Raw genomic sequence first — 16,164 nt, 5'->3', positions numbered from 1 at the left:
GCCCCCTCCCCGCCGCCCCTCCACTCCTGTTCCCTGCCCTATCCTACCGGTGTACATTCACCTGCGTCTGGAAGCTGTCCTTTTCAGATATGATACCCCCTATGAAAGTTACTGTAACAGACTGAACACCAGACTGAACACCAAGGGCCTAATTAAGATGTTGGGCGGAGTTTCCTTCGCCCGACATCATCTCGACCAACAACTAGTTGACGGTCTTGACCGACTAATCAGGATGCGACCGAACACTGTTCTGTCGCACTCCTATACTTTACAATAGGAGCATGCATTCCGACCGGAATGCATGCTCCCATTTTAATAATGCAAGTTGCATTTCATCCCTGCACCCCGTGACAGGCACCTTAAGGTGCCTACCACAAGGTGCAGGGATCAACATGGGGGCTCCTTAGGTGCCCATTTGGCCTCCAACTGGAGACAGTGCACCAAAGAGGGCCTTGCTGGGGGCCCCCAAAGTCGAGTTCCGACAGCCTTTCTGTGTTGGAAAGGCCGGCACAGAAAGGCTGTCTCCACCCGACATCGTAATCCCTCGGGCAGAAAGAGCCGCCATTGCGATTACTGAAAGCATTCCGACTGGCGGACAGAATCCCTGAGCCCATCGGAAGCCAGTTGGAATGACTGGTCGCATTTCTTTCCGACAGACTCCAATCATACAGGGTCGATCGGAAAGGAATCCGACAGGCTGATTAGGATGCTGTCAGATCAGCTCCGACTGCATAGTAATCGGCCCCCAAGTCGTTTTTCTTTTACAGTGACGTCATGTGCCATTTTGGCCGTGAGTCAGATGCATTTGTAGCAAAATTCTGTCAGCTCTTAAAGCTACCCTTCTTGAATGGTGTTATAACAACTAGTTTTTAGTTAGTCACTTATCAATGGCAAAATATATAAAGGGAGGTTAAATATTTTCCTCGATTAAGAAGCTGAGCATTAGGTTTGCTCTGTGCGTGGCTATTTTTTATGATACCATAGACTATCAAATCTTTCTATTCCAAGGCAGTAACTGAGGCCTGAGCCTGTAAACCTTCTGTGACCTGAGGAGCGGCTCTGAGAGACTAATCCTGTGAAGAATCTGTAACCTGATGAATAGTTTTGCTGTGGGTTGCTTGATCTTGTTGAATTTCTCAGTTACCTAAAGGATAGGTTATTTTGACAAAATGTTATTTTAGAAATATCGGGAGACAGAAATATCAGCAATTTTATAGTTACAGTCAAATATTGTTGGTAAGAATATCATTTTTTGAGATAAGTAATATTGTTGTAAATAATATTGATGTTTTTATTATTGCTTTTTATTAATATAGTGGGATAAAACATTGTTTTTTTAACATTATCGTTCGTTCGATAACTTTATTTCGGCCACCAAGGACCATAAAAGTTCATAAAAATGCATATAATAGACAATTTAAGATAATAAATAAGAATAGCATTTAAAATACATTACACATACAAATTTACAAATACATACAATACTATGCACAGAATAAAACAGAGATTAAACTTAGAGTTCATTATCGAACATCATATTGGGTTAGAGCAGGAACTCGTGCTAGACGCTGGGTACAGTAATCAATTTCTTACGTTTGTGCCACATTGCATTCAAAAAGCGAGAAACATCAAAAATAATGGGGGGGTGCGTATCATATTTTAACACCCTAAAGGCATGTGCACACTGGCGGAAACCTATGTTTCTACAGATTGCAATTAGCCAGTGCTTGCGTGGACCCTGGTACGCTGGGCAAAAAAACAAAACATGAATTTCATTTTCCAGGTGAAAGCCACAGGCAGGGCATTCCTTGTTCATAGTTCTGTCCCATTTACTGGTGAGAACTCTGAGCTGGAGAGTGCCTAGTCTAAATTGCATATACAATTTTCGTGCTGCTGCAGGGAATATTAAGTCTAAAAATTCCTCTCTTTTGTAATCTGCTTTAACATGGAGGAACTCAGTGGTCAATCTGCCCCCCTCGGAGCTCGCATGCAGGGATGCTAAATTATGGTTCTTATAGTGGCGGCTCCATTTCGGCTTTCGCTATCTCTGGACAAGCGACTTCCGGGGCTTCCCAAAGCTCCGCTAGGCCTATCCTGCGACTAGTTAACTTTATGTGGGCCAGCCACCTTATATTCTTACTTCTCAATGCATTCCAAATTTCCCTGAATCCATTTTTATAGCAGACAAGTTCCGGCACGGACCACAATCTTTTCCAATATAATAGCGGGAGTAAGGGCATAACCTCCTCAATAGGGAGTAGCCCTAGGTCCATGTGCAATGGTACGAGTGGGGTACTTACAGGAAGACCTAGTATATTCCTCACAAATGCATGTTCCATCTTGGCTAAATTTTGAGATTTTTGATGCCCCCAAAGTTCGGCCCCATATAGAGCTGCCGATCTAGCCTGAAGATTATACATTTCAATTACTGGAGCCAAAGGCTTGAATTCGGTCTCTCTATGCAGCTTCTGGATCCCCCCCACCACCTTTGTTAGCTTAAGTGCAGCTTTGGCCAACTGCGAATCCCATTCCAAGTGTTCTCCCAAGGTGGTCTTCACTCTCTCAAGTGGGATTCTACCTAGGAGGGGGTTCCGGCGTATCTGCCTCGGCGGGTTAAAGATCATGAACTTAGTTTTATCTAGGTTTGTCTCCAATCCCCTGATACACAGAAATCGGCAAAGCCATCGAGGATGCGTTGGATGCCCGTTGATGTCTTGGACAACAACAAAGTGTCATCCGCGAACATCAGGGCGGGCACCTGACCAGTGGCTAGCCTCGGGGCATCTATATTCATTGCTCCAAGGAGGTGATCAACCAATCCATTTATGTAAAGACAAAAAAGGGTGGGAGCCAGGACGCAATCCTGGCGCACCCCTTGGTTGACCGGGAAGCAACCTGATAATTCCCCAAGCTTCCCACACCTTACCTGGGTATAGGTGCCAATATGGAGTCTCATTAGAACATTGAGAAGATAGCATGGTAAACCCAATTCATGTAATATCCTCCACAGTTTATTTCTAGGCACCAGGTCAAATGCCGACCGCAGGTCAACAAAGATCATGTAGAGCCTGCCACCCTCTACAGTCACAGTTTTCCAATATAAGACCTGAAGTCTAAATAGCTGGTCCACCGTAGATGTGCCCTGCCTAAAACCAGCTTGGAAAGGAGATAAAATCTCGTTATCCTCCATTCAACTCTGTATTCTGCCTAGAATGATTCGACCCATCAATTTTTGCATCACGTCTATGAGGCTGATTGGCCTATAGTGAGACGGTTTGAGGGGGCAACCTTTTTAGAAGATGGGGACTATTTCAGCGCCCCGCCATGTATCCGGGGGATCCTTACCGTTTAATATGGCATTAAAAAGAACACGTAAATAAGGGGCCCATATTTTCGGTTTGGAACGGTATAGATCTCCCGGTATCTTATCCAGACCAGGGGCCTTGTTTGGAGCTAACTTAAGAATAGCAGCCTCTACCTCCGTCACTGTAATCTCCCAGGCCCCCTCCAGTCGATGCTCATGGGGGAGGCATGGGAGAGTGGTTTCCGGGCTATCGTTACTCAAGGAGGAATACAAAGCCCCAAAATGCAATTCCCAAGCCGATGCAGCTATATTTGGTTCATTGGGCAAATTGCCTCCCCTGCTCCCACAGCTAACAATTGTCCAAAAAGATTTGAAATCTTTGGACTTCAGTGCAACTCTAAGGTCTTCCCAGTTATCTGCCTCCCACTCTTTCCTCCCCGTCTGGATAGCCTGCTTATATAAGCGCCGACAATACTTGATCTTGGTTTTGTCCTGTGACTTGACCGCAAGGAGCAGGTCCTTTTTGGCTTCCCTGCAGTGGGCATTGAACCAGGGATGGGCTACAACTGGATTTGCCTTTGGTCTTCCTTCAGAATAAAACACATCAGAAAGATTTTTAATGAGCCCCTGATGTATTTTCAAGGGCTCATTGCCAATCCCTGAGTGCATGGCTTTATCCAGCACCTCGCCCATGTCACTCAGGCATGGCAGGGACCTTTGATACACATCAGCAAGTTTGTTTGGGGAGCCTAATATCTGTGGCCACTTGACTCTCCGCCTATTGTTGGTTAGCAGGAGCGGCAGACCAATTAGATTCTGATCCGGGACTAGATTTGACATACCCATACTCTCGGGTTTTAACATCATGACCAAGGGGTTGTGGTCACTATCTTTCCTGTCGTGGATCTTAAAATCCAGGACCATTCCCCAAGTTCTGGATTCAACCAAGATGTAGTCCAAGATGGAATTATGGCCTTCTCTATTAAATGTCATACGCCCCGGTCTATCCGATTTTGTCCTCCCGTTACAGGCTCTAAGAGAGGACAAAATAGTAAAAGAGTTAATTTGTAGCACCAGGGGAGTCCAAGCTCTAACTACCAGAATCTGTGGTTCCGGAACATGCCAGTGCTGGTCCTCGTCATCTAGGCCATCTTGGGTTGCATCAGTGAGTGGCTCGAACTGGCAGTTAAAATCGCCATCCACAATTAGAATAATTGATGGGTCAAGAGTTAAAGTAAACTGCCTGAGTTGGTCAATAGTTCCAGACTCCTTCCCACTCGAGGTTGGTCGTGAATAGATGTTTAGAAGAGCAGTTTGTCTATTTTCTGGAAATGTAAGCAGGACACACTGCACATCTAACGACCCAGTAGGGATCTGGGCTGCCTGGGCCCCCAGGTGTGTGCCAACCCAGATACTAAGTCCGCCTTATGGTCTGCCCCTACCCTTCGTGGTTGCCGGTACACTAAAGGCAGAATACCCTCTCCTTTGTATGTCGGGCAGCGCCCAGGTTTCCTGGAATAGGCAGACATCACTTTACTCCACGAATGCTCCCCATTCTGGGCACAGCAATTTGTTTTTAATCCCAGCCACATTCCAGGAAAGAATTTTAATCGATTACTTTGTCTCACCCGCCCCAGTTTCGGGTTCCACTAGGTCTACGTTATCCCCTAAAACAGTCAGTTCCTCAGCAGTATTTCCAATGGGGGTTTGACCAGTCCCTTCTCCCTCGCGCTCAATCATCCTACCCACATCCACTAGGGAAGCTGCGCCTCTAGCGACCATCTGAGTTGTTAAGTAGGGAGTTCCAATATCTGCATCCCATCCCCTGGTTGCCAATCCTAGTCGCCCTAGCAGCATATCCTAGATCCATCCCGGCTATCCAGCCCTCCTGGGGACTGGGTACTTCAGTGGGCCACATACAGGAGTCTGGGCATATATGGGGTCAATGCGAGGGCCCTGCGCATCACCAAGAGAGGGTTGGAATAGGCCAGTGGTCTGCCGTCAATCTATCTGGTCTAGGACGCTAAATCTATTGCTCAGAGCAAACAAGTCACATCTGGGGGAATTGTTATTATTTCCCGACCAGGCAACTTGAGTATCCTGAATCCTAGAACCCCGAATGTCACGGCCGCCTCATGACTGTTGACCTCTAACCCCAGTTAGAGTGGGATAAAAATAGGTCATGGGTAGTGATTGAATTTGAGTACCAGGGTGGGATGGGGCCCAGTTAGAGATGTAATCCACCACCCTACTATCCCTGAAATTAATAACTACGCAATCTCCCCTGATATTTTCCCCCGTGTCCCTACCTATTCTACACGTCGCGCGAAAAGAATTTCACTTGATACGTGCAGTGGTAGTGGCCTGTTGCAATTGAGCCAATGCATACATTTGTTTTTAAGGTCACCATAATCCTCCCTTTTCCCCTGGTCCAAAACTGGGACCCCAGAAAGAACTATTACATATGGGGCGGACTCAGGGGGAAGATCCAACATTTCAGTTCTGTAGCTAAACCGTCACGACTTACAGTCCTAGTAGGTTGGACTTGGAGATTTGGTGCTCCTCTGCCCCTCTCACAATCAAGAATTCTACTCCTGTTGGGGTTAATTACAATGCTCTCCCTAGGCTGTACCACCTGACCCAGTGCCGGGATGCTTTGGGGTGTCGGGCCATCTAAGTTATTTACTTGCAAGACAGGAGGGTTACAAGAAACATTGACACTCCCTGGAGGCATTGCTATAATGTCATTCGCATCTGTTATTTGAACAGCCACCCCCTCCCTTGTAGCCACTGGGTTACGGGGCGGGCCGGGATTAAAGAAAAGTACCTTGCGAGGCAGTCACGCACGCTTCTGCGTGCGTGGCAGCCATTTTAAGGGATTGAGAAACTTGGACTGTTTCTCATAACCTGGACATTTTATATGGGACATTGCGATCTCACATAGTTTCGACAGTTTAATTAAACTGCCGGTTTCGACGATCAGCTGTCAAGCTCTCTCTCACACTCGGTAGGATACCAACACCACAGACCTTTACCTTTTGTCAATCACCACCTTATTTTCTATCCCAGAAATTAGATTAATTAACTAAGTATATAATTAACCACCTGAGAAATTTATTAACCCAATTAATTAAAATGTCTACTCCTCAGATTAACATTGAAGATAAATTAGAAGACTTAGTTAATAAAGCTCCTGAGAAGGTACTAGGTTCGATTGATGACACAATCAACAGAAAATTAGAGTCCTTCTCCCTTAAGTCCCCACGCCCTTCCACTAGTACGCAACAAGAAGGAGCAGTTGAGGCTCCAAAAAAAGAGGACGCTTGGAGGCAAACGTAAAGATTCTAGAAAGAATAAATCCTCCGCACCAAAAAAGGCCAAAACATCCGCTCCTCCCTCTCGCTTTCAAGGCGGTGAAAAGACTGGTGCCTCGGGCACCCCATGTGGGCATGATTTAGGCCCTGGGCTTCCGATTAATGTTGATAGTGAGGACAGTGAGGACAATTCCGAACTGGAAATTGACCTATCATGTTCTTCTGGTTTCAATACAGATGTGGAAGAGGCACCTAGGGGGACCGGAAGCTCTGAAGAGGCTTCAAAGGCCTCACAACCTAGCATGGGACTCTTGGACCCATTTGGTGACCTAATGTTCGAACCACTACTAATAAAACACCCCATATCCCCCGAACGGACTCCTTTTCAACACGTAGCTGATTACATTACCTACTGGCTGAGGAACGAAATTCCACAAGAGGTCAGGTCCAGACTACGTTCTGAATGTCCAAGACCTACCCTCCCGAATAAGATAGCTGCTACTCCAGAACTGGACCCTAAAGTTGTGGCTTTTATAGCCAAGACATCCAGAGACCCCAGAAAGGGCAAAGATAAAGGCCTGAAATTGTGCCAAGATTGTCTTCTTGACGTCATTGGACCCCTTACTAAAATCTTTGAAATGGCCGAATCGGCCTACCTGGGGGACTCTTCTGTCGACCCAAAAGAACTCAGGGAATGGGTCCAGAGGGCCATATGCCTTGTCAGGAATGCGAACACTGCTCTCTCCACGAGAGAAGGAAGGGGGTGTTGGTCAAGATAGATCCCAAACTCATCGAACTGGCCAAAAATGATGGAGGTGCTAACTCTCAAGGCCTCCTCTTTGGTGAGGACTTTATTAAAGACATGGCTAAATATGTTGGCGCTTTTAATTCCATCCAAAAGTCCCAAAAAGATATTAAAAAGGTATTTCAGGATCGTGTTTTCACCAGGGCCGGGAGAATGCGGGGTCGTTTCCCCAGCCAAGGAAATTCCACTTCAAGACCCTTCATGGCCCGTGGCGGAAGGTATAACAACAACTTCGGGACTCAACAGTTTTACCCCTAGAGACAGAGAGGTCGTGGACATCCCTTCAGAGGTGAAAGGAGACAATGCTCATTCTCTTCAGGTAGGAATCTTGAAAGACCTTTCCGTTACCCCTCCAAAGGTGGGAGGGAGATTGCGTCTATTCGCAGAAAATTGGAATTTAGTTACCAAAGACCCATGGATCCTACAAACGGTGAAAGGCTACAAGATAGATTTCACCGATTCCCCTTTCTAGACAAAACTTCCACGGAATATTTCCTTTTCAGACAAGGACAGACTCCTAGTCTCCCAAGAAGTACAAGATTTGTTAAAAAAAGGTGCGATTGTCGAAAGCGATTACCTAGGCTTTCTCAGCAACATCTTCTTGGTAGAAAAGAAAAACAAGGAACAGAGACCAGTCATAAACTTAAAAGAGTTAAACCAGTGGGTAGTGTACCAACACTTCAAAATGGAGGGGATACACCTCCTGAGGGACATTTTACGACAAGGGGACTGGTTAACCAGACTGGATCTAAAAGACGCATATCTAACAATCCCAATATGGGGACCGCATCAAAAATACCTCCAATTTGTCTGAGAAGGGAAACTTTACCAGTTTTGCAGTCTCCCCTTCGGACTGTCATCTTCCCCTTGATGCTTCACCAAAGTGCTGTGACCCATAGCCGCCTGGCTCAGACAGAGGGGTGTAAGACTAATTATATATCTCGACACTTCCTCATAATGGCCCAATCAAGAGACACCGTATCTCTTCACACGGACCTCACAATTCGCCTACTGCAACACCTTGGGTTTATTATAAACACAAAGAAATCTTGTGTAATTCCAAGTCAACAGACACAAGTTCTGGGCTTTCTGGTAGATACAGTGAAAGCAGAATTAAGACTTCCTGCAGAGAAAGTAAGGAAGGTGAGGAAGGAAATCTGAAAACTACTCAGTCTAGAGCTTTTTCCCTTAAGGATCCTTGCAAAGATCCTGGGCCTACTGTCTTCGACGATTCAAGCAATCTTTCCGGGACCATTGCACTATCGTGCACTTCAGAGACTGAAGGCCAGGTCCCTGAGGACGAACCACTCCTAGTCTCATCTGATCTCTCTGGATCTAGACTCCAGGACAGAACTCCTCTGGTGGTTGAAGAATGTAGAGGCATGGAATGGCAAAGCCATTTTTGGGGAGACTCCAGACCTAATAATAGAATCCGACGCGAGTTGTAAGGATGGGGAGCCAGATGTGGGAAGTCATCAACAGGGGGTCGTTGGACTCCTCAAGAGAAGAGGTTGCATATCAACTGCTTAGAATTATTAGCGGGTTCATTTGCAATTCGCTGTTTCACCCAGAATTCGGCGAAATGCTGTGTAACATTACGGATGGACAATGTCTCCGCGGTGCGTTACGTCAGCAAACTAGGGGGTCCTCATTCCAAGGGTTTATCGGACCTAGCGAAAGGTTTTTGGTATTTTTGTTTGAGCAAAGGAATATCTGGAGTGGCGGAACACATTCCTGGGCTGAACAATGGTGTAGCGGATTGCTTCTCGAGAAACTTCAGGGACTCCAGCAATTGGAGACTAGACAGACAGACTTTCTTAATCATCCAATCCCAATGGGGTCCGTTTCGGACAGACCTATTTGCAGATCGTCTGAATACTCAATTGACCGATTTTTTCAGTTGGAGGCGAGACCCTCAAGCTCTCAGAGTGAACGCCTTCTTTCAAGATTGGAGGGGTCTAGCCCCTTATGCTTTCCCGCCATTTGAATTAATCCCACGTCTACTCCTTCATGCTCGACGTTACAACCAGAGCATGGTCGTGATAACACCACTCTGGAGATCCCAAGCTTGGTTCCCCATAATTCTGGAAATGTCCATAGACTTTCCCATTCTGATCCCTTCTTTCAAAGAGGTACTCTTGGGTCCAGAAGGGCAGTTTCATCCCCTGGTAGAACAAGGTCTTCTGGTGCTGACGGCATGGAAGATTTGAGGAGACAATGGCGAGTCCCAGGACTTTCGTCAAATGCTTTCACACTCATTTCTGAATCATGGGCATCCGGTACAAGGAAAGCTTATCGATTGGCGTGGAACAAATGGGTTCGCTGGTGCCTTCAACGACACTATGATCCCGTTTCATCTGATTTAGTTCACGTGGTGAACTATCTTTCTGATCTCTTTACCTCTGGTCTCTCTTATAGAACCGTTAACGTTTACAGATCCGCAATTTCGGCTGGCCATTCTCTTATTAATGGTATCTCCGTTGGACAAAGTTTACTAACTAAAAAGATTATGCGGAGTATGAGAGTCATCAACCCTCCTACTGCTAAATACACCATCTTATGGGATGTTACTCTTGTTCTTAGAACTCTATCTTCTTGGGGAGATAATTTCTCTCTTTCCCTTAAACGCATCTCATACAAGCTTACTGTTTTACTATGTCTAGTATCTTTTAGAAGAACCTCAGACGTTAAGGCATTAGATATATCTAGCAGGGCCTTCCAACCCGAGGGTGTTTGCTTTTATCTCAAAAAAGAACTAAGACAATGTCTTCCTCTATCTTTTATCCTTTCTTTCCACAGAATGAAAGACTTTGCGTAGTTAAATGTCTGAAAGAGTATGAGAAGAAAACTAAATATTTAAGATTGAATGAATGCCAACTTTTGATTTCCCATAGGTCTCCTCATAAAGGAGTCTCTTCTCAGACCTTAGCAAGATGGATTAAAGAAGTTATGCATGAGAGTGGAGTGGATATTTCTGTTTGTGGAGCTCACTCCCTCAGAGGTGCTTCGGCTTTCAAGGCCTTTTCCATGGGAGGAGGACTACATTATCCTTAGGGCGGCTGACTGGTCGAATGATAGTATGTTTAGGACTTGTTATTTTAGACCAATTTCTAATCCGATTGATAATGTTCTTAATGCACTTTAAACTTGCATAATATGGCCTCCGTGTCGTGCCATAAAATTTAGATTTTTCACAGCCTGCTGGGCAGAAAATCTGGATTTTATTAAGGACACGGAGGCTAATATTATCCCACCGCTTGTTTATCTTTTATCCCTCCCATTGTGCATAAGATTTTATGTGATCTTGTTCTTTTCTCTCAGAATGAAACTTATTTTTTCCTTCGGACCATTTTTTGGGGAGCTATCTTCAGTTGTATTCCTGTTTCTGCATGTTGATCTTTCCTCGCAGTTCTAACAAAGAAGGAAGATGGCTGGTCGCGAAGGGACTATATAATTCTCTAGAATGTTCATTGAAGTTCAATGTTCTTCATTCTCATTGTTGCTGCTGGGCTGTAGTAATAAAGGAGATTTGCATAATATTAGCCTCCGTGTCCTTAATAAAATCCAGATTTCTGCCCAGCAGGCTGTGAAAAATCTAAATTGTCAATTAATATTTAATTAATTTTAATTATATACTATATGGAACACTTATTTATTTTACTTATATTTTATTCATTGGATGCTAGGTTTGTAGTGGTTAGGATGGGCAGTTAAATAGTTAATAATTGATCAACTAATATTTATTATATGTAAATTAATTATTTAATTGAATATCAAATATGTAAATTGGAAAATACTTGGGTAATTTCATCTTATTTTAATTATGGAATGCTAGGTGTGTAGAGGCCTAGAGTGGGAAGGTAATTAAATAATGTTTGATTAACAATGAATTATTAAATAATTATTTGATTGATTTAAATATGTATGCTATGGAATAGTTATTTTTTAGTTATATTTTAGTTGTGGGTTACTAAGTATGTAAAGATGTGCACTAATAATTACAAAATGGATAATATAATTGAATAACAAGTATTTATCAAATGTTCACTATTTTTTATGGTGTAGTAATTATGTAAATTAAATAATTGCTTTTAGTTTTTTAAGGCAAGTATATGTCAGTTAATAAATTTTTTTAGTAACTAATTACATTTTCTCTACAATCATGGGGTCACTTACATATGTAATGTATTTGAAAGGAAACATTTTCACTACTTTTACTTAGACTACAGTAGTTATGGTAAAATGAAGCGGTTCGCAGTTCAGCATTTTCCCCATTGTTGCACTGTTTAGAGAGATTAGTAAAACTCAGCCCTCTGAAAACTAACATGTTCCCTACTGCTGCACAGGCTAGAGTTCTTATAGTAAATTTTACCCCTCCGAAGTCTAGCACTTTCCCTACTGTTGCACTGATTGAAGTGAAAACAGTCAATTTCACCCCTCCGAAACCCAGCGCTTTCCCTACTGTTGCACTGACTGCAGTGGGAATGGTAAATGATACCCCTCCAAAGTCCAACATTTTCCTTACTGTTGTGCTGTGTGATGCAGGAATAGTACATTTTACCCAGCTGAAATCCATTGCGTTTCCTAGTTTTTACCTGTTTGGAGGGAGAATGATAAATGTCACTCCCCTGAAATCCAACATTTTCCATACTGCTGCAATGACTGGAATGGGAATATTAAGTTTTACCGCTTCAAAATCCGATGCTTTTCATATTTTTGCCTTGTTTGGAGTGAGAATAGTAAATGTAACCCCTCCGAAGTTTAACACTTTCTCTACTATTGTGTTGTTTAGAGTGCATTTCACCCTTTTAAGGGCCAATGCTTTACCTACTGTTGCACGGATTAGAGTGAGAATAGTACATTTTACCCCTCTGGAGAACAACACTTTCCCTACTGTTGGCTGTTAGGAGTGGGAATAGTACATTCTATCCTTCCAAATCCAACTTGTTCCCTACTGTTGCTTTGATTGGAGTCGGAATAGTAAATTTCACCCATCCAAGGACCGACACTTTTGCTACTGTTGTGTAGACTGCGGTGGGAATAGTACATTTCATCCTTCTAAAGTCCAAATCTTTCCCTATTATTGCAGTGGTTGGTGAAGGAATAGTGTCTAACGCCTCCGAAGTCCAACACTTTCTCTACCGTTGCATGAACTCGAATTAAAAATTATATTTAATATTCTTAAACTCCAAAAGTTTACATACTTTTGGATAAATAGATTTGATAGCATTATTTCTTTATTTTCTTATATTTTATATTATTTGTATATTTTTTTAATTTAATTTAATGTTGATAGTATTTTTTGTAAAGGTGTCTTTTGGATTTTTTATGTTTTAATATTTCATTTATAGTCTACATGAATTAATATTTTTTTCTTATTGAATTGTTTATATTTTTATGGTTTTATTGTGTGTATATGTTTTATATATATATATATATATATATATATATATATATATATATATATATATATATATATATAAATTCACCAGAGTTAGCCCATGTGGGGAGCCACACACCTCCAGACTCACACCATCACGTGGGTGGGAGAATGCACAGCAAGCATTCCGCATTCCTTGTGCGCCATACGCGTTTCGGGCTTGGACGCCCTTGGTCACTGGCATGGAGGGGCAGGAAGCCGGTTTCAAAGAACAATACTTTATTTATAATCAGAGTCCCCGCCCAAGTGGGCGTTGTCACTGAGGCATGCTGGTTATGATAGTCCAAAATTAAATGCCTGGACTCGAAGTTCTCTCACCAAGTGGCCTCAGTCCTGCCACTCCTTTGTGATAAAATTCCCTGTAGGGAGAAAAGCTGTAAGCGCCTGCTGCTGTAAGCCCCCAATGTTGCCACGTGCGAGGCTCCGTAGGTCCCAATGCGTGCAAGTGGTTTCTCGCACCCAGGATCCGCCAACCAGCGTCGGGGCTCCCCGCGACCGAGCAAGCCGCTATAAACAAATTCATCAGAGTTAGCCCATGTGGGGAGCCACACACCTCCAGACTCACACCATCCCGTGGGTGGGAGAATGCACAGCAAGCATTCCGCATTCCTTGTGCGCCATACGCGTTTCGGGCTTGGACGCCCTTGGTCACTGGCATGGAGGGGCAGGAAGCCGGTTTCAAAGAACAATACTTTATTTATAATCAGAGTCCCCGCCCAAGTGGGCGTTGTCACTGAGGCATGCTGGTTATGATAGTCCAAAATTAAATGCCTGGACTCGAAGTTCTCTCACCAAGTGGCCCCAGTCCTGCCACTCCTTTGTGATAAAATTCCCTGTAGGGAGGAAAGCTGGAAGCGCCTGCTGCTGTAAGCCCCCAATGTTGCCACGTGCGAGGCTCCGTAGGTCCCAATGCGTGCAAGTGGTTTCTCGCACCCAGGATCCGCCAACCAGCGTCGGGGCTCCCCGCGACCGAGCAAGCCGCTATAAACAAATTCACCAGAGTTAGCCCATGTGGGGAGCCACACACCTCCAGACTCACACCATCACGTGGGTGGGAGAATGCACAGCAAGCATTCCGCATTCCTTGTGCGCCATACGCGTTTCGGGCTTGGACGCCCTTGGTCACTGGCATGGAGGGGCAGGAAGCCGGTTTCAAAGAACAATACTTTATTTATAATCAGAGTCCCCGCCCAAGTGGGCGTTGTCACTGAGGCATGCTGGTTATTATAGTCCAAAATTAAATGCCTGGACTCGAAGTTCTCTCACCAAGTGGCCCCAGTCCTGCCACTCCTTTGTGATAAAATTCCCTGTAGGGAGGAAAGCTGGAAGCGCCTGCTGCTGTAAGCCCCCAATGTTGCCACGTGCGAGGCTCCGTAGGTCCCAATGCGTGCAAGTGGTTTCTCGCACCCAGGATCCGCCAACCAGCGTCGGGGTTCCCCGCGACCGAGCAAGCCGCTATAAACAAATTCACCAGAGTTAGCCCATGTGGGTAGCCACACACCTCCAGACTCACACCATCACGTGGGTGGGAGAATGCACAGCAAGCATTCCGCATTCCTTGTGCGCCATACGCGTTTCGGGCTTGGACGCCCTTGGTCACTGGCATGGAGGGGCAGGAAGCCGGTTTCAAAGAACAATACTTTATTTATAATCAGAGTCCCCGCCCAAGTGGGCGTTGTCACTGAGGCATGCTGGTTATGATAGTCCAAAATTAAATGCCTGGACTCGAAGTTCTCTCACCAAGTGGCCCCAGTCCTGCCACTCCTTTGTGATAAAATTCCCTGTAGGGCGGAAAGCTGGAAGCGCCTGCTGCTGTAAGCCCCCAATGTTGCCACGTGCGAGGCTCCGTAGGTCCCAATGCGTGCAAGTGGTTTCTCGCACCCAGGATCCGCCAACCAGCGTCGGGGCTCCCCGCGACCGAGCAAGCCGCTATAAACAAATTCACCAGAGTTAGCCCATGTGGGGAGCCACACACCTCCAGACTCACACCATCACGTGGGTGGGAGAATGCACAGCAAGCATTCCGCATTCCTTGTGCGCCTTACGCGTTTCGGGCTTGGACGCCCTTGGTCACTGGCATGGAGGGGCAGGAAGCCGGTTTCAAAGAACAATACTTTATTTATAATCAGAGTCCCCGCCCAAGTGGGCGTTGTCACTGAGGCATGCTGGTTATGATAGTCCAAAATTAAATGCCTGGACTCGAAGTTCTCTCACCAAGTGGCCCCAGTCCTGCCACTCCTTTGTGATAAAATTCCCTGTAGGGAGGAAAGCTGGAAGCGCCTGCTGCTGTAAGCCCCCAATGTTGCCACGTGCGAGGCTCCGTAGGTCCCAATGCGTGCAAGTGGTTTCTCGCACCCAGGATCCGCCAACAGCGTCGGGGCTCCCCGCGACCGAGCAAGCCGCTATAAACAAATTCACCAGAGTTAGCCCATGTGGGGAGCCACACACCTCCAGACTCACACCATCACGTGGGTGGGAGAATGCACAGCAAGCATTCCGCATTCCTTGTGCGCCATACGCGTTTCGGGCTTGGACGCCCTTGGTCACTGGCATGGAGGGGCAGGAAGCCGGTTTCAAAGAACAATACTTTATTTATAATCAGAGTCCCCGCCCAAGTGGGCGTTGTCACTGAGGCATGCTGGTTATGATAGTCCAAAATTAAATGCCTGGACTCGAAGTTCTCTCACCAAGTGGCCCCAGTCCTGCCACTCCTTTGTGATAAAATTCCCTGTAGGGAGGAAAGCTGGAAGCGCCTGCTGCTGTAAGCCCCCAATGTTGCCACGTGCGAGGCTCCGTAGGTCCCAATGCGTGCAAGTGGTTTCTCGCACCCAGGATCCGCCAACCAGCGTCGGGGCTCCCCGCGACCGAGCAAGCCGCTATAAACAAATTCACCAGAGTTAGCCCATGTGGGGAGCCACACACCTCCAGACTCACACCATCACGTGGGTGGGAGAATGCACAGCAAGCATTCCGCATTCCTTGTGCGCCATACCCGTTTCGGGCTTGGACGCCCTTGGTCACTGGCATGGAGGGGCAGGAAGCCGGTTTCAAAGAACAATACTTTATTTATAATCAGAGTCCCCGCCCAAGTGGGCGTTGTCACTGAGGCATGCTGGTTATGATAGTCCAAAATTAAATGCCTGGACTCGAAGTTCTCTCACCAAGTGGCCCCAGTCCTGCCACTCCTTTGTGATAAAATTCCCTGTAGGGAGGAAAGCTGGAAGCGCCTGCTGCTGTAAGCCCCCAATGTTGCCACGTGCGAGGCTCCGTAGGTCCCAATGCGTGCAAGTGGTTTCTCGCA

Source organism: Lissotriton helveticus, chromosome 5_1 (genome assembly GCF_964261635.1).
Source record: "Lissotriton helveticus chromosome 5_1, aLisHel1.1, whole genome shotgun sequence".
NCBI classification, from domain to species: Eukaryota; Metazoa; Chordata; class Amphibia; order Caudata; family Salamandridae; genus Lissotriton; species Lissotriton helveticus.
The sequence above is the reverse complement of the archived record's forward strand: the minus strand, read 5'-3'. Positions refer to the sequence as shown.